The sequence below is a fragment of the Raphanus sativus genome, chromosome 5, assembly GCF_000801105.2.
Source record: "Raphanus sativus cultivar WK10039 chromosome 5, ASM80110v3, whole genome shotgun sequence".
Taxonomy (NCBI): Eukaryota; Viridiplantae; Streptophyta; class Magnoliopsida; order Brassicales; family Brassicaceae; genus Raphanus; species Raphanus sativus.
In genome coordinates, this window is record NC_079515.1 from 11883003 (window position 1) to 11899933 (window position 16931).

General features: G+C 37.5%; 1 non-coding gene across 1 annotated transcript; it reads right to left on the reverse strand.

Moving 5' to 3' along the window:
• Nucleotides 1-1965: 1965 nt before the first annotated feature.
• On the reverse strand, nt 1966-2073 carry LOC130495330 (small nucleolar RNA R71). The gene has a single exon (XR_008934602.1). It is a non-coding gene; the product is annotated as a small nucleolar RNA R71 (small nucleolar RNA).
• Between the last annotated feature and the right edge of the window lie 14858 nt (nt 2074-16931).

The following is a 16931-nucleotide window of genomic DNA, read 5'->3' on the forward strand; positions in this document are numbered from 1 at the left end:
AAGATTATAATCGATCGATACACATTCAGTGTTGTCGATCGATATCGAGGACGAAATGGTTTAGCCGACTACTTCACCAAGACTTCACCAAATTACGAGATTGCCCCTAACGAGTTTTTAACCTAATGGAAATGCTTAAATACTCCTGCTAAGTATTTTTGACGGCAAGTTTTGAAACCCTTTGAAGCTTGAAGCTTTTTACAACCAAAGCAGAGAGTGTGAGAGAGAGACTAGAGTTTTATTTGTTTGAGAGAGATTGGAGAGATTTCTCATCTCCTTTGTATTTCTACTTTATTCTATCTATGCAATTCTTTCATCTATCTATTGTTATGAATTGTCTAGCTATGTCTGAGTAGTCTACTTGTTAGATCTAGGGTTTAAATAGGTTTGAGGGATTAGCCCCAAACTATAATTGCTAAGTTGTGATACTCATCAAATGGATTGTACCCTATGCTTGTTTTAGAGTAGCTCACTAGAACATAGATCACTAAGATCTTAGATTATCTTGAATTATCCATTTGAGCGATGCATGTTTCCCGTTGAGAAGAACGACAGTTCCTCCTTGAGACCTTGTGGTCATATTTGGTTCGCGCCTAGGCAGATCTAGAAGCCGTCGATCGATACCCGACTGGTAAATCGATCGGCGCCGCGAAAGGTGTATCGCTCGATATCTCAAAAGGATATCAACAGACTTTTTTTCTGTGTCATCATGCGAAAGGTGTGGCCAGAGATCTAGATATTTTAACCAGTGATTCATTCACATATGTTAAGCGGCTGAGATCTATAGTATCATGCAAGCAACTTGTTAAAACATTTATAGAGATTATAATCTTCATTCCTGAATAAAAACCCTATGTCTAGCACTTTTTATCCCATTTAAACAACCCTTCATATTGTTTGTTAGAGCAACTGCCTTGCTCATTTTAGGAATTGTTATTTTCATTTCTATCATATAAACCAACCTTGCCTAGGATTGATTAGTAGATTTTATTTAATTGGTTCCCTAGCTCCTCGTGATTCGATCCCTAAGTACTATAGATGTACCTCTTATTTGAGAGAGTAAGCTCTACTAGGTAATTTGAGCACTATCAAATTTGGCGCCGTTGCCGGGGAGCTTTGATCGCCATTAGATTTAATCTTATTAATCTTAGGTTTTTCTTTTACCCCCCTTTCTTATTTAAATTTTTTTTGTCTTTTCAGGTACATGCCCAACAGTACCAGAAGCAACAAGGGAAATCAACTATTATTCTCAGAGGATCATGCACACTTGGAACGCTCAATCCGCAAATACCTACGCTCCGCATCGATCGACAGAACCGCATTACCGTCGACTGATACTCACGTTCAACAGTCGACCGACACTCAGACAGCACCGTCGACCGATACTGTTCGCCGATCCGCATCGTTCGATACTTCTAATCGTATATCGATCGACACTACTCCGCGAAGCATGGTCGCGATTGTCATTCTCACGCAGGGCAAGAATGGAAACCTGTATGACCAAGATGGTCATCTGCGTAATGCAACAGGTCAGAAACTAGATGCACAAGGAAACATAATCCCTGAACCTGAAGCTGAGGCTACATGAGAAGCTCAAACACGATCGTTGGCAGACTATAACCGTCCAGACGAGTACTACACCAACAGATCAGCTATTCGACTTCCAGAGATTCAGAAGCCAAACTTCGAGCTCAAGCCTCAGTACTACTCTCTCGTGTCTCAGATACCTTATTCTGGGCAATCACACGAGCATCCTATGGACCATTTGGAGAGGTTCGAGGATCTTATCGTTGCTATTCGTATGGATGGAGTCCCCGAGGACTACCTACTCTGCAAGCTCTTCAAATAATCACTGATTGGAGAAGCTTCGCACTGGCTCAAGCAGCTACCTACAGGATCACTGACATCCTGGGCCAACATCAAAAACGCCTTCCTGCGTAATTTCTTTGATGAGGCACGCGCTGGAGACTTAAGAAGCAAAATCGCCACTTTCGCGCAGAAGCGTAGTGAGACTTTTAAAGACGCGTGGATCAGATTCAAGTTCTTCCAGCGAGACTGTCCACACCATGGATTCAATGAAGTGCAGCTGTTAAGCACTTTCTACAGAGGTATCGCTTTAAGGTATCAGATGGCTCTCGATACTGCTAGTGAGGGGAACTTCAACACTAGGAATCCAATAGAGGCTGTGAGACTTATTGAGAACCTAGCCAACAGCAGCAGCACCAAAAACACTGACTCTGACAAAAGAAATCGGTTGCAGCCATCGGTGAAGACCAGATGAATGAAGTCAGAGCCAAGATAGATGCTTTACATGCATTTCTGGAGCAGCCAGTTTGCTCAGCTGAAGAAGGAGAGGCTAGAGAGGATGATACAGAGGAAGATGTGAACTACATTGGAGGTACTGGATTTCAGAGATATGGAAACCATAGTGGAAACATAAACTTTTTTGGCAGTGGTCAGAAGAGTAACTACAACCAGAGTTCACAGTATCAGAAACCCTTCACCAACACAAGGAACTACGGCAACTCAGCTTACCAAAACCCACCGCCACCCACCCAGGAGAGTAAGTTTGATGCCATGATTGATAGAGTTCTGGAAGGTCAGCAGAAGCTTATAGTAGACTTCAATGGGAAGATTGATTCTGTCTTCAACAATCTGACCACGAGGATAGACACCATCTGCACTCAAGTTAAGAAACTTGAGACACAGATTGTCCAGACTGAAGACTCTATCAGGAGGATTGGAACTTCTAAGGAAGTAGGGGAAGAAAATAGGAAACACCACGTCAATGCTATCATAGATGATGATTTTTGGCAAGTGGTGAAACAGGAGAAGCTACAAGAAGGAGACTTTGAAGTGGAAAGTTCACTAAGTCTCGGTGGATCGCAATGGTGTCGATCGATACCAACTACTCCACATCGATCGACATCGACGATGTCTTTTCCGGATAAGCTTGCAGACTGCAACGCGGTTAGGATATTGACACATGCTGAATTCAAGGCTTCTCATCCATACCCACCCACCCACACCTATGAAGATATCGACCGACGAGACGAGCCACTCATCGATCGACACAACGAACAGAACCGTATCGATCGACCCTATTTTCTACCTATCGATCGACACGCACCTCTCACATACCGAGTGCAACTACCATCGATAGACATCAACCAAATCAATGCACTCACACCCACACCGAAACCACAAGCTACCCCTACCGACGTAACTGGTAACCTTTCAGACACTACACCTGCATCAGAGGAAACTGAAGGAAGAAGGTTAAGGAGTCGGAAGGAGAAGATTCCTAAGAACCTTGAGAGGGAAGCTAATGAAAAGGAGATTGATGGTTTCACTAAGAGAGTTATCGGAATCCCACCAGAGAAACCTTTTGAGGATGTTTATTTCACAAAGAGATTGTGGATGTTCTTCAGAGAAACAAGGGAGACTGAAACTGACATTAGGAGAAGGTTTGACAACGTCAGAGAAGAGATGAGGAAAAGGATTACTTTGCTAAAGAAGAGTGATCCTGGTAAGTTTGCAATACCCTGTGTGGTACAAGGGATTGAATTTCCTCATGCACTATGTGACACTGGTTCATCAGTCAGCATCTCACCAAAGGTCATGGCAGACCATCTGGGCCTGCAAGTAGAGCCTTCACCACAGATATTTACCTTCGTGGATTATTCTCAGAGAAACTCTGGAGGCTTCATCAAAGACCTGGAGGTACATATTGGTGATACTATCGTCCCTGTGGATTTTCATGTCCTAGACATCAAGCTAAATTAGAACTCTTCCCTCTTACTTGGAAGAGCATTTATGGTTACAATAGGAGCCATATGTGACATGAACACCAACATGATGTGCTTGACTATGATAGATCCAGATATCCACTACGACCCTGTCAAGCTTGGCAAATCACCAGCCAAAATAGTGGTAAAGGAAGATGATATTGGTATCCTCGCAGTTTGTCATTGTGAAGTCGAGTACGAGACAGAGTACTCGGGATCGATCGACAGTACTTTGACGTCATCGATCGACACTTGCAAGTCGGAGGAGATCGACAACAACTATGGATCATCAATCGACAGAGACCCACCAGATGATCAACTCGATCTACCAGATCATTGCTACCCGAATTTTGACATCCCACCCAACCGAAAGGAAGATGATTACTCAGTAAGGAGTTGGGCGGATAGCGGATTTCATGAGAGTTTTGCAGTAGACATAGCCATCTATTCCCACAGTGGAGACCACAGTGAAGAATATGATGAAGACTTTTGGGAAGAGAGAGCTTGGGAAAATTACTTGGAGAATGACAGATTTGCATTTCGATTCCCACAATCGATCAACATCAACCGCCCACCATCGATCGATTATCTACTTCATCCAGCAAAACGACATCGTCCATTGATCGACATTGCCAGTATAATATCGATCGATATTAACCAGGACGACTTAAAGGACAAAATCGGAATTTCACCGATTAGGACAACACATGGGTATAAAAGGTTGACAACTCAAGCCACGAAAATTCAAAACTTTTCACCTTCTACCCAGCAGCTTCCAGCATTCAGAGATTCATCAATGGAAGACTGCAACAACATGTTCACTCGATCCAACCGTGCAGCTAGGCGTGCACCAGCGATCGCCACCACCACACACCCATCGCTCGACACCTTCAACAGAGCTCAACCGAGATCTCATGAACCTTATGATGTCAGGAACGTTTCACTAACACCTGATGAATTTGGTATTTTCAGGGACACAGATGGCTATGCAAGAGCTATGGATGGAAGAGTCCTGCACATAACAAGAGAGGACATAGCGGACATCCTCCAAGTTGCTAATGGACCGGAAAACCTGTTCACACAGCAACGTAGCCAAGCAGACATCCTACATCACGTTCAGGACAACCACAACACCAACACGAGGGAGGATACAGTTCCTCAACACTTCAGTCAACCTCAACATTCACAATCGATCGACATCGTTTCAACACCGTCGATCGACGGCGGATATCCCGGATCGATCGACAGACCAAGAGTCAGATCGCCCGACAGACGATTGGAGTTTGGACGACGTGCCTTCAATACTGATGGATCCAGGAGATTCAAGTGGGAAGCTAAAGATGAATATGGTGTCTACAGAGATGAGTTTGGCTATGCTAGAGGAGTTGATGGTGAGATCATCCATGTTACCAAGGAGCAAGTAAAGAGACTTTTGGATAGAGCATCCTTTTTTCACAAAGGTTGCTTACGACTTCCAATACAAACACGCCCCTACCATGCATACACACCACCACCAATACCTTACAGTAGAGAGGAGGTGGATGATATGGTGACTGATGTATGGAGAGCTCAGGCGCACCTTGAGGCAAACATGCACACATTGGTGGAAGACACTGTCCAGCCTTTGGATGTCAGTTACAAGGACATCCAGAATGATATGGCTGAGATAAGAGTGGAGCTTGGAAACATATTGACAATGCTTGCGAAAGAGGCTACGCCACCAGTATCGACCAACAGAGTACCTGTACCATCGATCGACATCGGCAAGACTACATCCATGGACCGACCAGAATGTTCATCACCTAAGAAAGATGAATGGGAGGTTGCTTATATCAATACTCGGATTGAAGACGTCTACAGCCATCTCAATAACAATGCCGAATGGTTAAGCAAGATGATCGATCTTCTACAGAAAGAGTTGGACACAATTCGCCAGAACGACCGAGCTGAGCATGCTACTTTTTCATCGATCAACACATATACTTTATCATCGATCGATAAAAGGTTCGCAGAACTGGAAGATAGGATGAAAGCGTATGTAAGGAAGCATGAAATTTTCAGTTCTCCTATCCTGCGACGCCAACACACTATGTCACAACAGCTGGACAAGCTGGAAAGAGACATGAGCATTGTTCAAGCTTATATTGATCTTCGTGACAGCTACGAAGCATCGATCGATAGGTCTAGAACAACACCGATCGACAGACAGCCACCACTAGCGAAGAGAGCAGGCACTACAGCAGAAGTTGATGAACTTAAACATGAGCTGTACGAGGCTATGGATGCTATGGAAAGGAGACTCAACGGGACCTGTGATACCATTAACTACACTGTTAACGAACGGGTTAACAGCCTCTGCAGAACTACTCGCCATATGAAGGGCAATATACGTGCTCTGCAGTACCAAGGACAGTGTTCACAGTCGATCGACACAATGGATGCTGAGTCGACCGACAGACCCCTCAGTGAAATGACCGACGCGCATCTCATAGCATCGATCGACGCTGGGTCTTTAGCAGACCGAGATCAGTTTATTCTGGACAGGATCAATGCATTACAGAGTGAGCTGAAATTATTGTCCGTACATACCTACCAGACCATCGACAGGAAAGTTGACAAAATCGAATACATCGAGAATTCTGTGAGGAAACTTCAAGATACAGTCCTCCAGATAGATAAGAAGCAACTACAAGCGGATGATGCCACAAGAAGCTTCGTCGCCACATGGTTCAATAGTAGGAGACACAAGATTGATGATTGCTGTCCGGTAATCAGCAGTTTCTGCACCCCATGAGTCATTCACCTACCACAGTCAAGCTAAATGACTATAACCAAGCGCTGAGTGGGAGGCAACCCCCTATTAGGTTTTCTTTTTCTTTATTTTTTATTATTTTATTTTTCTTTTTGCTTTTATTTTTCTTTTTCGAATTTATTTTGCAGTTTTTATTAGATCCAAGTAGAATGATAATTCCATTGACCGACATTCACCATTCATATCGCTCGACACCACACGACCACTACTAACGATCGACGTATACCACTACGAATCGATCGACATTTTATCGATCAGGTTTATTCATTCTAACTTGTTATATTATTTAATTATGTTTTATTGTATTTACCTCACCACCAGGTGTTACACTGGGACAGTGTAATTTAAGTCTGGGGGGAAGTTTACTAATATGTGTTTTTATTTTGGTTTTTGTTAAAATATTTTTCAAAATTATTTTTCGCATAAGTATTAAATAAGAACATTGATATGGATTTATATTTGATTGTCTGACCACTCTTTAGCACATTCTAGATTACTGATTGCAGATAGTACTAAAGATGCTAAAGTGGATCAACTTGCTATCTATATTCACTAGCTAAGATTGTTTGAAGGAACCAACGCTGACCTCCAACACTAATACTGACTTATTTGCTTGTTTTGGGGCTTGGATATCACTGGATCGGAATCCTCTTACAAGTCTGGAAGGTAAAAAGTCTGTGTGTTTTTGGTCCCCTTCCTTCTCTCTCTTCAGCATCTCAAGATCTAAGTTTATAAAGAAAAGATTGATATGATTTCTTGAGAGGTAGAGGGATAGGTAAATTACCTACGACCCCATTATTCTAAATCTCAAGGATGATCACACATTGTGGAAACGAGGGATAGGTAAATTACCTGCGACCCCATTATTCGCTACACTTTGTCAAATGTATGATTTACAATGCAAATGTCAATAAGATGGACTAGATGACCTATGTGGCATCGAAACCTGTTGAAATTGAAACTAATAAGAGATTCAGTGAAGAGAGAAGAGGGGAGAAAGGGATCAGAGAAGACTACCTGTGTGTTCAGATACTTGTTTGAGTTGAATCCATGTGTTCTTTGATCGATACTCCCAAGATAAAGTCTGCACTTTATTTTATGTTAAGAAATGAGGTTAGTAGAGGGGAATGTCAGATGAGAATTGCTAAGTTGTTGACTAGATGAGTTTAGTTGCTAAGCTAGGATAAGGCATGATGTACTTCTGTGATTAGGATCTTTAGACATGGATTGCAAACCCATAGAGTGACGACTTCAATATATTGAATCCTTGAGTTCCTGCTATTTCCAAACCTTTTCCAAAGACTACTGTTTTTGCTTGAGGACAAGCAAAGGAGTAAGTCTGGGGGAGTTGATATACCATGGATTTTACCCGTTTTTAACCATGGTATACTAGTATTTTACTATATATTTAATCTGTTTTCTAGCCTGTTAGGTATGTTTTCAGGTTCAGGAGTATTTTGTGAGAAAGTGATATTTTTGGAGTATTTTGGAGTACACGAGATGATACACCCGAGTTGACCATTCGAGACTAAGTCGGAAGTCAACATTGCGATTATAATCGATCGATACTCATCATGAGTTGTCGATCGATGTAGCCGAGAAGATCCGAGTACTAGAAGATTATAATCGATCGATACACATTCAGTGTTGTCGATCGATATCGAGGACGAAATGGTTTAGCCGACTACTTCACCAAGACTTCACCAAATTACGAGATTGCCCCTGACGAGTTTTTAACCTAATGGAAATGATTAAATACTCCTGCTAAGTATTTTTGACGGCAAGTTTTGAAACCCTTTGAAGCTTGAAGCTTTTTACAACCAAAGCAGAGAGTGTGAGAGAGAGACTAGAGTTTTATTTGTTTGAGAGAGATTGGAGAGATTTCTCATCTCCTTTTGTATTTCTACTTTATTCTATCTATGCAATTCTTTCATCTATCTATTGTTATGAATTGTCTAGCTATGTCTGAGTAGTCTACTTGTTAGATCTAGGGTTTAAATAGGTTTGAGGGATTAGCCCCAAACTATAATTGCTAAGTTGTGATACTCATCAAATGGATTGTACCATATGCTTGTTTTAGAGTAGCTAACTAGAACATAGATCACTAGGATCTTAGATTATCTTGAATTATCCATTTGAGCGATGCATGTTTCCCGTTGAGAAGAACGACAGCTCCTCCTTGAGACCTTGTGGTCATATTCGGTTCGCGCCTAGGCATATCTAGAAGCCGTCGATCGATACCCGACTGGTAAATCGATCGGCGCCGCGAAAGATGTATCGCTCGATATCTCAAAAGGATATCGACCGACTCTTTTTCTGTGTCATCATGCGAAAGGTGTGGCCAGAGATCTAGATATTTTAACCAGTGATTCATTCACATATGTTAAGCGGCTGAGATCTATAGTATCATGCAAGCAACTTGTTAAAGCATTTATAGAGATTATAATCTTCATTCCTGAATAGAAACCCTATGTCTAGCACTCTTTATCCCATTAAAAAAACCCTTTATATTGTTAGTTAGAGCAACTGCCTTGCTCATTTTAGGAATTGTTATTTTCATTTCTATCATATAAACCAACCTTGCCTAGGATTGATTAGTAGATTTTATTTAATTGGTTCCCTAACTCCTCGTGATTCGATCCCTAAGTACTACAGCTGTACCTGTTATTTGAGAGAGTAAGCTCTACTGGGTAATTTGAGCACTATCAGCGGACACATATATTATTTTGCAACACGATTCCTTCCATGCACTACTACAATAATTACTATCAGAGTTAGACCATAAGTAGGAGTTATCATAATAGTCCCTTTATGTCTTATTTAGAGACTTGTTATGTTATCATTAATCCAACATCGATAATGTGTACACACTTTGGAAACAAAATATAAAAGATGCAAAATACATTAAGAGCTCATATTGTCAAAATAGGTGAAACATAAACAAACAACTTTAATTACTTATATCCTTTATACCCATACTTTCAGCATGCTTCATGAATGTCTTTGGAGGTAAATATGTCTGCGACCATTAGTTCAGTGCCTATGTGTTCAATGAAAAACTTTTCTATTTTGACATCTTGCTTCAATGATAGATACTTTAATTCCATATGCTTGGATCCTTTAGATATCCTATCATGCTTTGAGAAGAAGATTGCATCTTGTTGTTACAATAAAGAGTTAAAGGCTTGTCAATAAAGTTTAAAGCCTTAAACTATGATACGAAGTTCCACCAAAATATTCCCTGGTTAGAAGACTCGTAGCATGCCACATACTCAGCCTCCATAGTGGATGTGTAGATCAATTCCGACTTTTTTCTTTTCCATGAGATGGCACCTCCACTAAAGAGGTACACATAACCAAGAGTGCAATGCCTTATATCCTGACATCCACCAAAATCTGAGTCAGAAAATCCAACCACCTGTGGGTGTGTTGATTTCTTATATGTGAGCATGTGATTTCTTGTTTCTTTTAGGTATCTCAAAACTTTCTTTGCAGCTTTCCAATGAGAGAGTCATGGGTTACTCTAGAATCTTCCTAGCATTCACACTGCGTGGCTAATATCAGGTCTTGTGTAGACTTGTGCATACATCAAACTTCCCACAAGAGAGGCATGCATATTTTTCCTTCTTTAGGTTCCATTTCATTCTGCGGACATTGCTTAAGATCAAGCTTATCACCTTTCTATGGGAACGATACTAGAAGAACATGATATCATGCTGTATCTCTCAAGAATCTTGTCAATATATGCTTTCTGAGACAACCCTAAAATTCCAAGTGACTTATCATGAAAAATTTCAATCCCAATCACATAAGTTGCCTCGTCCATATCTTTCATTGAAAAGTTTTTAGAGAGATAACCCTTGGTCTAATTTAGAAGACCAATATCACTGCTGGCCAATAAGATATCATCAACATACAGAACCAAAAATGTAAACTTACTCCCACTGATCTTGAGGTACATACATGGATCTACAATATTCTCTTTGACACCAAATTTCGTAATGGTTTCATCAAATTTGAGATACCATTGCCTAGAAGCTTTTTTCAGTCCCTAAATTGATTTCTTTAGTTTGTAGACCATGTCTTCCTGACTTTCGATTATGAAACCTTCAGGTTGCCGCAGATAGATTTCTTCTTATAAGTCTCCATTAAGAAAGACAGATTTTACATCCATTTGGTGCAACTCAAGATCATACTGAGTTACCAAAGCCATGATAATTCTGAGAGAGTATTTTTTGGACACAAGAGAAAAAATCTTAGTATAATCAATGCCTTCCTTTTGAACGAAACATTTGGCTACAAGTCGGGATTTATGTCGTTCAATATTTCCATTACAGTCGAGTTTGGTCTTAAAGATCCACTTACACCCGACTAGCTTGTGTCCTTTAGGTAATTGAACGACATCCCATAATTCATTTTCAGCCATCTATTTTATTTCATCCTTCATGGCATCGATCCATTTATCAGAATTAACATCTTTTATGGCTTGTGAATAAGAAACCGGATCTTTAATATTTATTTCTTCAAATTCTACTTGATAAAGTACATAATCATTGGACATAGCAGATTTCCTCTCACGAGTAGATCTTCTTAATGCTGGTTCCCTTTGTGCTTCATGTACTTGATCAATATTGGCGATATTTTCATCATGGAGTATATATAATCATTCACTGGATTCTCCTCATTGTTAAATGATTCGACAAAAGGAGAATTACCTACATTTGAAATTGAGGGCAAAGGAATATTTACCCTAATTTCTTGAATGACCACTTCTTGTACTTTACGACTCCCACTAATTTCGCCATTCTCATAGAATCTGACATTATTGGTTTCTACTATTATCGTACTATGGTTTGGACAATAAATCCTATATCCTTTAGATTTCTCAGGGTAGCCAATAAAGAAACCATTGATTGTTTTGAAATCTAATTTCTATTCATGTGGATTATATATTCTTACTTCAGCTGTACATCCTGAAACTTGGAGGTGTGCCAGACTAGGTTTCCAACCTTTCCACAGTAGAAAAGGAGTCTTTGGAACTGCTTTGCTTGGAACCCTATTCAAGATATAGGCTGCAGCACGTAATGCATCCATCCACAAAGATAAAGGTAAGTTAACATGACTCATCATTGGTCTAACCAATTCCATATAAGTACGATTACGTCTTTCAGCTACACCATTCTGCCATGGGGAACCAAGAGTTGTGTATTGGGCAATGATATAAATTTTGGAGAAGTTTGGCGAAAGGTCCAGGATGTTGTCCCGTTTCATCATACCTACCATAAAATTCACCACCTCTATCCGACCTAATGATTTTCAATTTTCTATCTAATTGCCTCTCTACTTCAGTTATGAATGCTTGTACAGCATTCACAAATTGAGATTTTTCATGCAATAGATAGATATAACAACAACGTGAATAATCATCAATAAAGGTAACTAGATTTTGACTTTTATAAAATATATTATTTGTTTGTAATTATTGAATGTATTGTTATCTTAGTAAAACTTTCTTTATAATAAATTCGACACATAGAGTGTCTCTAGTAAACTATATGTTTTTCTGGCTCTGTTTTATTCATTCTCCAATCAACATATTTATTTGGCTTTTTGTTAAAATAAATGATTTTAGAACGCAATTGTACAATACTTTTACATTGATATTTTGTTTAAACAATGTGACATATTTCTATATTACTTAAATATTTACATTGTAATTTAAATTTGTATACAAATCAATATATGTGTAGTTTGTGGTTAAAAGAAATGATTTTGAATCCAAATGTACACTGCTTTTAAATTGATTTCTTTTTCAGTTCATATAAATATTTTAAATATATTTATTTCAACTGAACTAACTAATATTTTGTTAAATTGGCCCCTGAAATATATTTTATACACCAATATTTATTTTTTCATAATTAGTGTTATATATTTTAGATGTATCATAATATAACTAACGATATTCAAAAGACCTGGACCGAATAAAGTTATATGGCTATTCTTGTTATAAATATCCGAACCCGTTTTAGATACATTGGTTATTTAGGTATTTTAAGGTTCCTATACATCAGAACCGAATTCATCCAGATCCAGAATGACCAACCTCAAAATCCACACATAATTTTATGATATTCAAGCGGGATTTGGTTTCAAACCAAAAAAAAAAAGGATACCTGAAAGAAACACCATGTACCTAAATGAACAAATAATCTAACTATTTTATAAATTAATAAAAAAACTCTTTCTATGTGTTTGGCTAAATTAAATGAAATATAAAAAGTTTTTTTTATCAAGTAAAATAATTATATGGTGTAAAAAATTAAATGGTAATAAATATAACACATTTTAATTATTTTGATTTTAAGTTATTATTTTATTCACAAAAACATATCTTTGAACTATATTTTTAGGTACGTAATTTTCCACCGATTGAAACTAAAATAAAAATATTTTAGTAAAATAAACTAAACCAAACGTTTAATCATATGTAAAACGTAATATTGATTAACTAATAAATAAAAATATGTTATTCATGTTTCTAAACAGTTCTCATTTGTTATTAATTTATTGAAAATACAATGGCTAAATGTGTAAATAAAAGAAAATACACATCTCTACTATTCATGTTTCCAAACATATCTCATTTATTCTACTATCCATGTTTCCAAATATATTTCATTTATTCTACTATCCTTGTTTCCAAACAAACTCCAAATGTACTTCAACTTTAATAATATAGATGGAATACTTTTCACCTCTAAAAGTTGGAACGTCAAAAGGTCTACAAATATATGTATGTGTGATTTCAAGAAGCTGTGTACTTCTTGTGACTCATTTTTAGTGTGTTTAGTTTGCTTTCCCATAATGCAATCTATACACATTTTATTGTTGGTAAAATCAAAGTTTGGAATGATTCTACCTTTTACCAACCTTATCATTCTTTCATTGGAAATGTGTTCCAATCTATCTGCAAAAATTGCATTTATCATCTTTCTTTGCCTTTTTCTTCTCATTCACTTGACTGTCAATCATTCTGGGTGGTGCTCTTTTATGGCTCATTTGATGTATTTTTCAGCTCTAGGTGCAGCTCCTTGAATATAATGGGAAACTTTAATACCTTTGCGACAAAGCCTAGCTTCCTCTTGGACCAATTTATTAGCCAATTCATTTGACGTCCATCTTTCATTAATGGCGTTATAATTTATTTGGAATGGTCCGTACTGAGGAGGTAGACAATTTAGGATAAACTGGACAAGAAATGAATCGTCCGCACAATGTTCATTACAATCGTCCCAAATACTTTATCTTAGCTGTAAGGTTTTTCATTTCAATACAATGTTCATACAATGTTCATGCATAGATCTGCCATAAGTTTCCCCGCTAGGGATTTGTCTGCAGTCTTAAACCGTACTTCTATAACTGCTAGATAAGCTTTCACTTTTTCTGCAGGTGGAAGGGAAGGTTTGGTGTTGCTAGCTATTGTCATCCTTAAGAAAATAATGCTCAGTCTGTTCACTTTTTCCCAGTTCTAATAGAACTCTTTCTTTTCATCGTTACTTTCCTCTGTTAGTGGATTTGGCTCGTCTTTGCGTAATGTCAAATTCAAGTCTAATACTCCTAATGTGAATTCAAATTTATCTTTCCATTCTGAGAAGTTGGTTTCAGTAAGAATTGGAATAAACGAGACCATGGATGACAAATTGGAAAGAAAAGAAGCTGCATTTTTTGAGATACACAAGATTTAATTTAGAATTCAAAATATTAATCAACACATATATACAATTAGTGAAAACATATGATAAGAAATCATGGAGCTCCTGTGGGTAACAACCATATTTCATTAATAGTCATAGAATTCAAAAATATTTATGAGCGATGTATCAAATTACTCAAACTAAATTATCTGTGGATATATTTAGTTTATACAATACAAATACTCTATAAGTTATGTGATCATATAGTACATAGTTTACCTGTGGGTAACTAACTACTACTCAAAATATCAAATATTTATTTGAACCATAATTTCATTTTGAAAATAACTTTAGAGTAAAGTCACTGTGGTGATATCTTTAACTATAATTTTGTCCTTCATATGAAATATTGTTTATAAAAAATCATGCATAAATTACTTAATTTTATTTCCATACGATTTATGTATCAAACAATTTATGCATTGATTATTTCTCATTTCATAGATCGAAATATAATACATACATATAATGTATGATTCAAGATTTCCGAAAACTCTGATCGGTTTTACTTACACAAACTTAAACATTAATTTAGATCAAAATTTCAATACCTAAGAATCTATCTACTTTCATTCTCTAAAACATAAATCTATTATACTTTCCGGATTATTCTAGATGTTTATAACCATTAGCTCTGATACCACATGTAAAAAGAGATTTTACATGAACCCTAAGATATTTAACATCTAAAATAGTCACCTAATAGAACTATAAGAAAGGTTATCGGAATACCTTCATTCATTGTTGCAGAAATCTTCTTGAATGGTTTTGATGTGGAAGATGAGTTCTTGATTTTCACAAGAACTTTGAAGTTTCTCTCTCAATATTTTTGTGCCTTCTCCTTCCTTACCTAAAACCTCCTTATGTGTTGTAGAGGATTTTCTTGATGTGTCTTTTTGATGGTCCAAAGACCACTGTTTATAGGTGAGGAGAGGGACCAAAAGCTTTCTCACCAAGTTTTGATAACTTTATTGGCAAGTTTCTTCTTTAATCTCAATCATCCATCAATGTTGATTAACTACAAGTGTTTATTCTTCTAGAATCATTCATTCATATAATGAACTTGTTCTCTTTTGATGCATTGTATTTACTTCAAATGCTTTTTTACAACGACACATATTTTATGAGTCATCAAGTTAGAAACCTTCTAGAATAAAATACTTGTACATTAGTTAATCATCATCATTAGAAATTTAATTCTTTTAGTTACCATTTTTATTGGTTACCAAGTGTCTTTAGAGTTTAACATTCTCAATATGATTAAGTTTACCAAAAGACCACATAGTGGTATAGAAATATTCTTTTCTGATAAAAATATTTCTAACCAAACTCGAACGAATACAACAAGTGAAACTATGCTACTATATGATCAAGTCTCGCATGCCATATTATTGATTCGTCATGAGAAATCAGATGCAGACATTTAGTATCCAAAATCTCCATATGTACTTTTGTACATACAATTTTTTGAACTCTTAGCTTTAGTGATCAGGTTCCCATCTTTGTCATTTAGAGTGAGGTAATCTTCTTTCATCCTAACGTCACATCCTGACTCAGTTGCTTGACCAAGACCAATGATATTTCTTCTTAAATCAAGGATGATGTATACATCAGCCTATGTATTTTGATCTCCTCCCTTGCTGATGAAAAGAATTGATCCTTTTCACTTAATATCAATATGAGAGTCATCTCCAAACCTTACTTTCCATGTGATAGTCTCATCAAGCTTTTTGATGTAGGTGCGATTTGCAGTCATATGGTTGCTAGCAAAATTGTCTAGATACCATATGTTATCTCCATTCCATATAAGCTTCAAAATCTTTAGGCTTGACGTTTTTCTCATTAATTTAGATAGACTACTTCATCATTAATAGTCCATCGGTTTCATGAGTCTAATATTCTTTGTGGTTTTTGTATGCTTCTTGAAGCTTTAATAGAGGATCTGGACAGCTTGATGCGAAGTGAACGTTCTTATCACATCTGAAATACGTGATATTCGACATATCTATGTCCCTGTATGATCTCCCACGGCCATGTCTTCTGCCATAAAATTTCCTCCTTGCGCCTGTTTCAAAATTCTCCATTATATTCTCGGTTTGAATTAGCCTGTGAAGATTCCATGTTGGCATACATTAGCTTGTTATGGTCATCATTAGCTTCTTCTTCTTCGTTGCATGCTCTCTCTTCATAAGCTCTTAGTCATCTGATGATGTCTTTGAAGCTTGTTGTTTTAAGATCCAATACCTTCTTGAGAGAAGCCACTATGTGTATATACTTCTTTCGAGGAAGCTCTGAAGAAACTTTTAAACCAACTTGGTTTCTTCAGTATTCCCTCCTAATGCAGCTGATTTTGATGCGATGATAGTGCTCAAATTACCCAATAGAGCTTACTCTCTCAAATAAGAGGTACAGCTGTAGTACTTAGGGATCGAATCACGAGGAGCTAGGGAACCAATTAAATAAAATCTACTAATCAATCCTAGGCAAGGTTGGTTTATATGATGGAAATAAAAATAACAAATCCTAAAATGAGCAAGGCAGTTGCTCCAACTAACAATATGAAGGGTTGTTTAA